This window comes from Mytilus californianus, unplaced genomic scaffold (assembly GCF_021869535.1).
Source record: "Mytilus californianus isolate M0D057914Y unplaced genomic scaffold, xbMytCali1.0.p SCAF_5, whole genome shotgun sequence".
NCBI classification, from domain to species: domain Eukaryota; kingdom Metazoa; phylum Mollusca; class Bivalvia; order Mytilida; family Mytilidae; genus Mytilus; species Mytilus californianus.
Window position 1 is genome coordinate 19,268,623 of NW_026262701.1, and position 13,503 is coordinate 19,282,125.

A 13,503-nucleotide genomic window follows, 5' to 3' on the forward strand; every position below is an offset into this window, starting at 1 on the left:
TATTGGTTTGAGCCGTCGTTAGTAAATTTTTGCTGAAAAATGACCAAGTTCCGAAGTCTCGAAAAAAAGAGGGTGAGGAATTCCTTAAACAGTTCCATATTAGCAGCTGACCAATTTCAACATGTATGCAATCAATCGTTGAAGTTTCTGGAATCTAGCTCAAAAACTGTAGAAGATGATTATACAAAACTGGTACTAACATTTGTAAATTTTTCTGAAAAAGTTACTAAGTTCCTTTGTCTTGAAAAATCTTCAAGCAATTCCACATAGAAATTAACACCTTTTACATGTTCGCAATATTTCTGTGAATTTTCAGAAATCTGTGTTGAGATCTGTCGGAGGATTTGATTACAGAAAATAGGTAAATACATTTCCCCAAACGCCTGCGCATCTGCCCGCCATCATCATACAATTTAAGCAGGCGTTTGACTTTGTCCACCACGACAACAAATGTTATTAAATATGAAACAACAAATAGTTAAATTATAACGACCAATAACAACGGATAAATGGTCAAACAGGTTTTTACTTGTAACTTGGAATGCTGTCATTAATGTACGGTTTCCCGACAAAGTTTCATACAAATTGTCATGATCTTATTCAAGCTATGTTTGCATTTATGACAGCTAAGTCAATATGCCGAGGATTTACCCCTTACTTTAGATATGAGAAAAATTATTTTAAAACGGATCAAATATAATTAGGTACACCAGACGTGCGTTTCATCTACATAAGACTCACAAGTGGCACACGAATTGAAGTAGGTCGCTATTTATTTTATAGTTATTGATGAGTAAACGTGATCAATTTAGTTGATTTTACGGGGAGGGGGAGGGGGATGGGTGTGTCTTCCTTAATAAGGTATACATAGACGTGCCGCAGGTATAGGTCACTTTTTTGGAATATGAAATGTACCAATAGGGTACAATTTCACAGAGGTAATATATACCAATGGATAGTCATTTATATTTCAATTGGTTACACATTTTCACCTTCTACTAAGATGTCTGTAAACATAGAGTTCTATCCTATTCACCTAATAATATGAATGATCCCATGTGGGTAACGTCTAATTAAGTTGTCTGGGATAATATATATAAATGGTTTGTGATTTTCCAATGATATAAATGAATGGGTATGGATTTTCGCATAAATCAAGTGAATGGGGTGTATTTTTTATAACTCCAGCCGGACATCTGTACTCAAATTTGTACGCGGAGACCACCCCACCCCTCCGTGACTGATTTACCAAACACACTTTTTATATTTCTTTTTATGTTTAACAAACATTTAATACTGTACTATTACTTTTATAAAATAAATGTACAGAGGCACATAACCCGGAATATGTATTTATTGTGTGTGCACATATCTACATTTTAGAAAAAAAAATGAACATGTGCTAACTACTATCGTTCTAGATTAGAACAGATAATGCATTACATAAGAGGCAACAATTGTTTACTGATGTTCAAATTTCGTAAAATATAGTTTTGCCCGAAGAATTGCTTGTTAAATTTTGATAATTCTGAAGACCAAGATAATGATATACTTTATTTAAAATTTCTTCCGTTTGAATGAATGAAATAATTTCATGTTTCGATGTGGCGTCACACACCAACAACCAGTCATCAATCACTATTAATTAAAAAAACAAAGTTAATAAAGGGGACAATCATGTGTCGAAGCAGGACAAAACGAGGTTATAACATTACGTGGGAAAAGACAAATTACATCGATGAATTCTTATTCATATACAGTAACTCACTGCGTACTACCTGTATATAAAAGAGGGACGAAAGATACCAGAGGGACAGTCAAACTCATCGATCGAAAACAAACTGACAACGCCATGGCCAAATAACAGATGATGTGGGGTATACGTCAAAGGACATCAATATATGACATAAAAAGCACAACATTATATTAGAATTTATACAATATTTTAAGTTCTTATTTGCCTCCAATTAAGAAAAAGTGTGAACAAGGAGGTAGGGCTAATTTTCCCTGTACTTGGTTCACTCATAGGGTTAAAATCAGAACATCATCAAAACGTACTTAAACTTGGAGGGTCTATGTAATATGATTTAGCATCGAATGACATCTTTACCCCTAAAGGACTTTAATTTTTATCTGAAAAACAATATATTGAATCATTTGTAACAGATTTTTCATTTGTTTAAGAAAGTCCTTCTTATACATCTTTCTCATACACTGACACTTAACTAAAAACGTCACCAGAAGGGTGGTGAATAAAAACAACTTATTTCGTTACTTTATCAGTGTGATGAACATTGTCAAAACCAAGTATTATAAATTAAAGAGATGTGGTATGATTGCCATACAATATTTTCCTTTTTTTCTTACAAAAGAAGGCTCTATATGTGTTGCAGTAAATAAATCTGCAACCAGATTTGTATACGACCGCAAAAAAAATAACTTGTGGAACGGTGTATGGATCTCTCTGAAATTATACCACAAGTTTCCATACCACAAAGGGATGGTTAGGATTGGCTTTTGGGGTTTTGCTTCAAACCGTTTAGGAATTAAGGGCAAAAAAGGGGAAAAAACAAGGGTTTCCTGGTTAATGGACAATCAAAAAAAAAAAGTACAATGTTATGTTTCGATTACTTCCCTTACACTGCTTTTACATTATGTATAAAGAAATGTTGTATTGTCTTGAGGTGATTAGCTGTCAATTTATTTTTAGAAGTTACTATTTAAAAATGCTAATTAAGGAATATTAATTTTAGTATGTCATTTTCTATTTTAAGACTTTTATGATGTATTTAAATGGGTAATTATGGTTGCAAACTCCATTGGAAATGAATTGCGTTTATGACAATATCTAGAGGGAAAGAATTTTGTTTTTTTGAAAAAGGTGGAGGTGAAAAAAAATTGGGGTGGGGGTAAAAAAGAAATTGTGAAAAGGGGAGAGGGGCAATTTTTTCTCATTTCAGATTTCAGAAAGTAAAAAGAAAATTTCTTCAAATATTTGTTTTGCCAAAAAAAGGGGGTGGGGGGGGGGGGGGCAATTCGCAACAGCATAGTGTATTGCACAAAAGCGAAAAAAGGGGGTAATTTTTTCATTTGGGGGGAGGGGGGGTCAATTCGCAACAGCATAGTGTATTACACAAAAACAAAAAAATTAATTCAAATCATATAACCAATTCTTAGTTCTTTGACTACAGTTATTCTGTGTCAGAAACCTATTATGTGTCAAATGTTTAATTGCAATCCAAATTCAGACCTGTATCAAGCTTGAATATTGTGTCCATTTTTGCCCCAACTGTTCAGGGTCGTATCCAGCTGCGCTCAGCGAAGCAATTTATTCAAATTAATGTACAAAAGCATGTAATCCAAAATATATATGTATTCAGTGTGCACATATCTACATTTTAAAAGAAGAAAAAAATATGTGTTTACTACTATTTAGATGAGGAACTGTAGTTCTTATGATCCTTATGCTAATTTGTGACAAATTGCGAATAGGTAATTGTCAAAAAATATCACCAGGACCATACGCGCTACGGTTCCACAGCTTACTGCAATCGTTCGATATAATAATAGATAATGCATTAGATTAAAGGCAAAATTTGCTTATTGGTGTTTAAATCTCGTAAAAACAAGCATTTGCCGAAAGAGATGATGATTTAATTTTGAGAACAAAAAACAAGAACGTGAAAAATTTTAGGCACGGCTTTCAAACCAAAAAAATAATTTTTTTAAGTTCAAAAAGATAGCAATAATACATTATAAAGAGATCAGGAGAAAAGCGGAATCTGATGTTCAGTAGTTGTCGTTTGTTGATGTGGTTCTTAAGTGTTTCTCGTTTCTCGTTTTTTAAAAGATTAGACCGTTGGTTTTCCCGTTTGAATGGTTTTACGCTATTATTTTATGGGGCCCTTTATAGCTTGCTGTTCGGTGTGAGCCAAGGCTCCGTGTTGAAGATCGTACTTTGACCTATAATGGTTTACTTTTAACAATTTTGACTTGGATGGGGAATTGTCTCATTGGCACTCATACCACATCTTCTTATATCTATAAACTTCATCTCAGCCATGTTGATAGGTTCAGTGCGCACCATATGTGTTTCTGTTAACCACGTTAGAAAGTAATGGAAGCTTTATTCATAAAATATTCGGAGGCATCGAAAAGGAATGTCCTAAACAGAACAGCTTTAATTGTTTTGCATTAGTTAAATCATACCAGTACTGATAAATGCTACTGGGAGGACAGTTCAACAACAGAGGTACCAAACAAGTGGTAGATAGTTTGACCAATATCAATTAGTAACCATCACACCTTGATAAGGTACTAATAGTCGCAAATTCATAATTTTTTTTTAAACCTGAATATATCGAAGTAAAAACCAGTCATTCATAACTTTTGTTTTTAAAGGTGGAAAGTTGGAAGATCACAGCATATTTAGTTAGTAAAGCAGAAACTGTATCGTTATATTGATTTTCATCAGTTATTGTATATTTTTCCAATAAAATTTAACTTACTCTGTGCAATTAATAATTTCTATTTTACATGACCCTGTCATTGTCCATGTGATAAAATTTTAAGGTATAGAAGTAACACAATCAGTACAATCAACGGACTTTAATTGTAACTTCGAAGTTAACCTCGTATATATTTATAGTAGAGGCGGATTAATATATACATAAATGCATTAGTTCAGCATGGATTTAAGAATTGTAGAAGCTGCTATTTTTATTTTTTTAACATTATCTGTTCGCTCAGAATGAAAAAAACTTAGATTATAAAACGTGTCTTCTTTTTGTGCAATTAGGAGTACGTAGTCAACCTACACCAAACCTGATCATCGCATCTTCTCGTTATAACAGGTATATTGATAGACTAATGTTCGTACGCATACCACTATGTACACAAGAATAATAAAAAAAAATACATATGTGTACATATGCTACACAGGCAGATTACACTTTTGAACACTGTATACGTACCCTGGTGGTAAGTAAAAATCTAAATACACTGGCTAGGCAAGCTCACAGATTTTTGCGATAAGAAAAATATAATCAATACAATTCATTGATTCTTGGCCAAACTACACTGGCTAGGCAAGCTCACAGATATTTGCGATAAGAAAAATATAATCAATACAACTCATTGATTCTTGGCCAACGTTTTTGACCATTGAGACCGGTCCTTTTTAAAGGCAGTGCTTTAATGCTTTTCTGGTTGCCGTGTTAATCCTTTTTTCCGCGATATCCAACTTATCTACGTGGGGGGTCATTAGGCTCCAAGTAGATCTGGAAAATGTTGATTCTCTCCTCTTCTTATTGTGATATAAAATGTTTTTTGTTTCATTTCATTTACATTGGGAAATAGAGAAACGATCATTGTGTTTTGTTAGTTTTAAAAACTTTTGATATATTTGTATTTTACATTACATATATCAACCGATTGACAAACTAGAATTATTTGAATTCCGTGTGGAAAGAGGTCGGGTTAATTTCGAGTGTTATCTGCAATCTAGATGTTTATAAATCATTTCAGTCGTTGATATAATAATTAAAGGTCGACTGAACATGAATTATATTATACAATTTAAAGCGCATTTCTGTTTATGCACGCGAACCCGTCTAACGTTATTGTTATTTCGCAGTTATATAAAGTAGCAAATTATCGTTCCTGAATAGGTGGCGCCGTGGTAGCCGATCCTGTTCTTCAACTTCCGGTTTCTGCACTGTTCAACTATTACAGTTGCATTTTTAATTAACGATGCCAAGTACTTGTTGTTGTGTACCTGGATGTCATTTAAGAGGAGGACATGCATTTCCAAATGACTTAAAAAGAAGGAAAAGTTGGATCAACGCCATGACCAATACGCAGATTGGACGAGAACACGATGAAATCGTGGAGTCCATCTCAATCAGCTGTTGTTTGCAAGGCACATTTTACTGAAAAAGACTACGTGCAGGAAACTATTCATGGTAAAACTCTATTTTCTTTTTAAAATATATAGTTTTATATGTAATCGCCATGCGAATAAACCAAAGTCTGATTACAACCGCAATTATCGTTTTAGAATAAACATGATAAAAGGGGGTGGTTAAATCAAGACGTCATAATTTTTTGGATTACGATTCAATGTGATCTGTTTGAGATTTTTTGGTGCTTGCTACAATTATAATGATTTCTTACAAGAGGTATATCATACTGAGAATTATTTTAGCAGTAATTATGCTAATGTAGTAATGACAGGAATGCATAAGCTATGCCTCATAGACTTTCTTGAAAAATATCTATGACAATGTTAACAGGAACAAAACAATGACATGCTCTCATCTATATTATAGTTATTTAGGTACAAACAATGTATGTTTGTTGCATACGTCTCTCATTGTTTGTCCTTTGGATTACATAACTTACATTTTGATGTACATTGAATCAGGCTAACATAGTTTTATCCAGATTGTAATGAATAAATCTAGTTAATATTTTGCCAGGTAGTACAAAGTATGCATTGCTAATGGAAGTTCATTTAATTATCAATAAACTAATGTTTTATAACCTTTTTCAGGGCGCAAACCCACCATACAGAGACTTAAGTCTACCGCCATTCCCAGCCTATTTTCCTGGACCAAGCAAGAGACTGAATCGTCCGCAAAAAGAAAAATCAGGGTAGTTTCCTGTGAAAACAAAAGAACTAAACTTGATGAATATTGTAGTAGAAATCTAGAGGAAAGTTTTGATTGTAAAGTTGGTTTTCCTGAAGAAGTCATTCATACTGCAGACAGGATTTATGACTGTCCACCACCAACTGCCGAGCTAATGTTGAGCTTCACAGATGGAATTACGCAAACACCATCAATGCCTATATTTTCAGCAGATAATTTTGAAATGAAGACACGTGACACAGCCATGCATTTTTATACCGGTTTAGAGTTGTATACTAAATTTTTATTTGTTTTGACCACACTTGGTCCAGCAGCACATTGTTTGAGATACATATATTTTCAAATTGATAGGGTGTCATTTGAAAATCAGTTTTTTTATGACTTTGATGAAATTGAGGCATTATACAACCAACTTTGAACTGTCTAAATTCTAGATTGAAACTAGTGTAAAGAATATTGTGTAAACATGGATTGTTTTTATGTCTAAACAGTGGCGTGAGGCTAACACTTGGCCATTTAGTGGTTTAGTCAGGTATTTTTCGCCATCCAACTTCAAATTAAAGTTTCCTACAACTTCGATTATTATTGACAGCACAGAATATCCCGTGATAAAACCTAAAGCTCCTAGAGCTCAGGCAACCTTCTCATCATATAAAAACAGAAACACTGAAAATACTTGTATGTTCGACACCTGGTGGTTTAGTCAACTATGTCTCTAATGCATATGTTGGTTTTACCAGTGACTGTGAAATAGTTGAAAGATGTAGAATAGTTCAATTATGTGATCCAGGTGACAGTGTGATGGCAGACAAAGGTTTAAATGTGCAAGATTTGTTTGCTCACTTTTTTCAAAAAAAGAAACAGAATTAGTTCTAAAACTCTTATACGGGATAGAAAAGTCTCCAATTAACACGTGCACATAGAGCTAATAATTGGACTTGGCAAAACATACAAAATTCTAATAAATCCTATGAATGGAACTGAAACAAAACTTTCATCTGAAATAACATTTAGTTGTTTTATGTTGTGTAATTTTAGAACTTGTATTGTGCCAAAGGATGCATAAATAAAAGTGACGCAATGAAGTTTGTTCTGATATATATATATAAATATTATTTACAATTACATGCACATGTAAATTGTAATGCATATAAAAATAAGGAGATGTGGTATGATATTCAGTGAGTTTATCGAACCAAAGTGCATAAGAAATGGGTTAAGCAGTTACAGGTGTTACTGTCACCGTACAATCTCCAACAATTAGAAAAACTTGTACCGTGTAAAAAGTTTTAGAGATCTTACAACTAAGTTTGACTTTGGTGAATTGTTTATATCTGTTAATGTAAATATAAAAAAGAAGATGTGGTATGATTGCCAATGAGACAACTCTCCACAAGAGACCAAATTACACAGAAATTAACAGCTATAGGTCACAGTACGGCCTTCAACAATGAGCAAAGCACATACCGCACAGTGAGCTATAAAAGGCCCCGAAATGACAATGTAAAACAATTCAAAAAAGAAAACTAACGGCCTAATTTATGTACAAAAAATGAACGAATAACAAATATGCAACACATAAACAACCGACAACCACTGAATTACAGGCTCCTGACTTGGGACAGGCACATACATGTACATACAGAATGTGGCGGGGTTAAACATGTTAGCGGGATCCCAACCCACCCCCTAACCTTGGACAGTGGTGTAACAGTACAATATAAGAACGAACTATAAAAATCAGTTGAAAGAGGCTTAACTCATCAGATGGATAAATACAAATACAAGTGGACGTGGCCGGGTAGTTGTACATCCAAACAACAAAAAGACACTAAGTACAGATCTGAGAGTACTCGCATTTACTGACAGCTAGTTCAAATCCACTAACAACTGATAAAAAAATCTTGCATCTAAGACTAAATTATCAATCCGTAAGCTCCCTTTAGAATTTTATAAATTTTAGATTTTACATTTCTGAGTTATGGGGTTTTATTCATTAAAAAAGGGGGGATTTTCCATTTTTGGACAACAACTCAAAAATGCTTTAAGCAGTTCGCATGAAACTTTGGTGAATTATTTATAGCTATTAATGTAATCTCCCTATTGATTTTCATAAATTTCAAATATGACATTGAGAAGAAATTGAACTTTATTTGTTTATAGTCTGGCAACAGATTTATTAAGTATTGCGCAACAGCACAGTGTATTGCACAACAGCAGGAAATCTTTAATTGAATATAAATTCAATTCATATAACCGATTTCAAGTTCTTTGACTACATTTATTCAAAAACTATAATATGTCAAATATTTAATTACAATCCAAATTCAGACCTGTATCAAGCTTGAATATTGTGTCCATTTTTGCCCCAACTGTTCAGGGTTGCACCTCTGCGGGTGTATCCAGCTGCGCTTAGCGAATCAGTTTATTTTTTAATTAAGAACTCCTTTTTGTCGAGCCTGCAGCTCGACATAGGGATAGTGATCGGGCGGTGACGTTAGCTAACTTATTATAAAAAGCTTTAACACGGCTGGTAATCTACACACGCAGAACAATTGGTTCTGTAATGAAAACCGTGAGAGGATTTTCCGGTTGTGCTTGTGTGGGAGTTAAAAGCTTTATATTTTAGAAGGTGGAAGATCTGGATGCTTCATACTTTGTATATGGATGCCTCATGTTACGAAGTTTCCGTCAGTCACATGTCCAATGTCCTTGACCTCATTTTCATGGTTCAGTGACTACTTGAAAAAAAAGATAACATTTTTTGTAATGTTAAATTTTCTCTTATTATAAGTTATAGGATAACTATATTTGGTATGTGTGTACCTTGCAAGGTCCTCATGCCCGTCAGACAGTTTTCACTTGACCTCAACCTCATTTCATGGATCAGTGAACAAGTTTAAGTTTTGGTGGTCAAGTCCATATCTCAGATACTATAAGCAATAGGTCTAGTATATTCGGTGTATGGAAGGACTGTCCAACTGGCAGGTGTTATCTGACCTTGACCTCATTTTCATGGTTCAGTGGTTATAGTTAAGTTTTTGTGTTTTTGTCTGTTTTTCTTATACTGTATGCAATAGGTCTACTATATTTCGTGTATGGAATGATTGTAAGGTGTACATGTGTAGCTGGCAGGTGTCATCTGACCTTGACCTCATTTTCATGGTTCAGTGGTCAAAGTTAAGTTTTTGAGTTTTGGTCTTTTTTTCTAATACAATTTGCAACAGTTCAACTATATTTGGTGTATGGAAATATTTTATGATCTATTTGTCAGTCACGCAGGTTTTTTTTTACCTTGACCTCATTTTCAAGGTTCATTGCTCAGTTTTAAGTTTTAAGTTTTTGTGTTTTGGTCTGTTTTTCTTAAACTATAAGCAATAGGTCAACTATATTTGTTGTATGGAAGAATTGTTAGCTGTACATGCCTGCCTAGCATGGTTCATCTGACCTTGACCTCATTTTCTTGGTTCATTGGTCAATGTTTAGTTTACTTGGTTAATGTTAAGTTTATGTGAAAGTTGTAATAAAGCTTTATATTTAGGACTATCAACATATTAATATCAATGATAAGTAAAGAAGGCGAGACATTTCAGCGTGTGCACTCTTGTTTCATTCATAAATTACTTTATACTTGGAAATATAATTTTGCTTGGAGTTATAGTTTCTAAAAAAAGTATTGTCATTGAAAGAGTTGACATGTCGCAATGTACATTTATTCTACATAGTTCTATGGTACCAAATCAAAAGTTTATATAAAAGAAAGAAGTCAAAGGTTTCCCATCATAGTTTAGTTACATACATTTTTATTGTACCTGAGGTCGTTGAATATAGATCATTATAAAAATAAGGAGATGTGTAATGATTGCCAATGAAACAACTATCATCCATACATTGTACTTAGCAGTAACAAACCACATTTGCAAAGTTGAATAAAATACAGTTGATAACATTTACTTATTACTAAAAAGAAAATGCCGAACTATTTTAAACAGTATTTGACTATAAACATAGATAAAAAAAGGTACAAACTGGACATAATGCACTAGTTCATAAACAAGTGAGAACAATCGCCTTCATATAGTGCTCAGAATATGACATTCATAAAACTTCAATGTTCAATATCATTAGAGAACTCTAAATCTTAAATACTCAAAGCCACCTCTGAGAAGTACAATGTACTATGCAAGATAATGATATAACTGGACTAAAAATACACATAACCTGTAATTAACTGCCTTTACAGCGCTTTCGCGCTTTGATTATTTATTTGTCTCTTTTCATACATTGTTTTAATAAAAACTTATAGCAACATAAAACAAATTAGACAGAAATTAAAATTTATTGTTATTTTCTGTTTCGCTTTAAAACAAATTGTCGCGGGTATAATGAATATATTTTTTCAATGTAATTATATGTATATCCTTCCTTTTGGTAGCATTAATCTCTAATTTAACAATAAAAAATTATATATTAAAGTGATAGTTCATGTTCAACATCCCCGGATTGTTTGAAAACTAATGATAAATGTTTGATAACTATATTTTCAAATGATTCATTTCATCCGAAAATCATCCGGAAATCATCCGTAAAAAATACCAACGGGAGTTCAAACTCATAAGTTAAAAATAAACTTACAACGCCATGGCTAAAAAAGAAAAAGATAAACAGACAAACAACAGTACACAAAACACAACATAGAAAACTAAACACTGGGCAACACGAACCCCACCAAGAAGTAGGGGTGATCTCAGGTGCCCTGTAGTTACGACAATTGGAACATATCCGCTATCATCTGTGAAACGGGTATTCCATGACGGTCAAGCAGCTCGTGATGGCGTCCTTAAAATCGTCCGAAACCGATGAAAGACAGTTCTTTAAAAGTAGTCATACCTTAATGTATAAACTTAAACTACATTTTTCAAAGGTTCTTTCTGACGACCATATCAGAGGGGTTCCTTTTGAAGGCCAAGATATTAATGATATACTTTACGATGACACACAAAAAACAAAAACAGTTTTAATGCAAAACATGTTACAAAAAATGTCGAAAAGGGTACAGAAAGTCCAGGGCAAAAAATATTGATTGGTTATTAAGTTTTTGGCACCGATGTTTATATCAAGCTAAAGTATTTTCAGGATTAAACAAGGTTTTTGATTTTATCCAGAATATTTCTAATGCTTCGATTTCAAATTAGTTTGCGTTAAACGTTGAACTTATTTGTCGTTTGAGATTTGTATAAACGACAACAAAATACAACGATTGATTGATTGATTGATTGATTGTTGGTTGCTTAACGTCCAGTGGCAAATATTTCCTGCATGTTCAGGACGAGAACAAATTAACATTAAATACAATAGGTAGTTCCGGTAATAGAGGTCAACTGGGTTGCAGGTTGGGAAAATTTGGACTGCCACGGGAAAATGAGGGTGTATTGAATAGGGACAGAAATTTAGCCTTGCAACAGGTCACCTACGGACCCCTCAGAGAGTTGTTGCAAGGGTTCTTAACGTGCCCATCAGGGTCCCCATTATGACGGGACGTGGCTGCGTACTTGATACATCCTGCACAGCCAAACGGACGCCCCACTTTGGCAAGGGTTTTACTGCCTGTCGAAAGAAGAACTGTAGTGACCATATTTCTATTCCCCAGTCACCCTTGGGGATAAAAAAACAACAAACGCATCGCAATATATATAAATACATATGTGTTAGTATAAACAATATTTTTATACAGACATCAAATAGAAAAACACATACAGAAATGCTATGCAATGATAGGAAATCAAGTGAAAAATTCCTCTCCTAGCTATGTGTTGGAAATTGTTTTCCTTCTACAACAAATTAAAGAAATTTCGTTATCAATGATATTATATATCATATTTCATTTCCGATACAAATAAAAGTTTTTAATCTATGTTTAGTTTCAAATATGTGGCCTGTCTGCAGATCTGTGTCCTATGTGTTGACGCCATAGCTATCAAAACAATTTGAAGAAATATTTTTGCTGTCATTAAAAGGTTAATGCGTGTGGATCCATGTGTATAATACGATAGACAGATGGCAAGCAAGTCATTGGAAACGTCCGTTTTTTTTCCAAGCTCTATCAGCAACAATAGAAAGGGGACATAACTAGGTGGCGCCACAAAAGTCAGCAACAACAAAAAAAGTCCTCAAAATCAATCGGTTAAAAAAAAACGTTTAACTTGTCATGCTTTTATTTTAATTGATATTAAAAGTTTGTTGGTTTTGTGAATAAAATAATTTTAATACGGCATAGAAACATTGTCCATGTTGTCGAAAATATCTTTTATTTGCTATTACTGTATCCTGTCCGTTCTAAAAAGTAACAGCCATTTTGTTTCGTTCGCCGAAACCCTCGAATGTAAATTGTTTGACGTTTGCGTATCACAATACGAGAAAGAACTGTAAAAATCTTAAATGAAACCAAGTAATCCATTTAACTTTCTACATAATTATGAAGCCATATTTTGTTACTCTAATACAATAATTTCAGTAACCACCAGGCATTTAATTTTGTAGCTTGTTTTGGCAACTTTTCTAGTTACAAATAATGAAAGTTCGGCTTCTTTCGCTCTCTCTCGCACTATACGGGATTACTAACCTTGCGTATATTGTATCAAGTCACAAGCAAACTGTGCAACTAATAAAATTTTTCGAATGTTGGCATAGGTTGAAGACACCATGCCAGTATACCAATGACAATGTCATTCACATTTTCCAATCTGTCAAATAATGTTTTACCAGACCATTTCGAGCATCACTATTAACAAAAATAAAACTGTTTACATTATGCAATACAATATCAAGCATTCAAATGAAATTTGAAACATTC

General features: G+C 33.6%; 1 pseudogene; it reads left to right on the plus strand.

Annotated features, from left to right (window-relative positions):
* The first annotated feature begins 5,477 nt into the window (after window positions 1-5,477).
* On the plus strand, window positions 5,478-7,735 carry LOC127702096 (uncharacterized; annotated as a pseudogene).
* The last annotated feature ends 5,768 nt before the right edge of the window (window positions 7,736-13,503 follow it).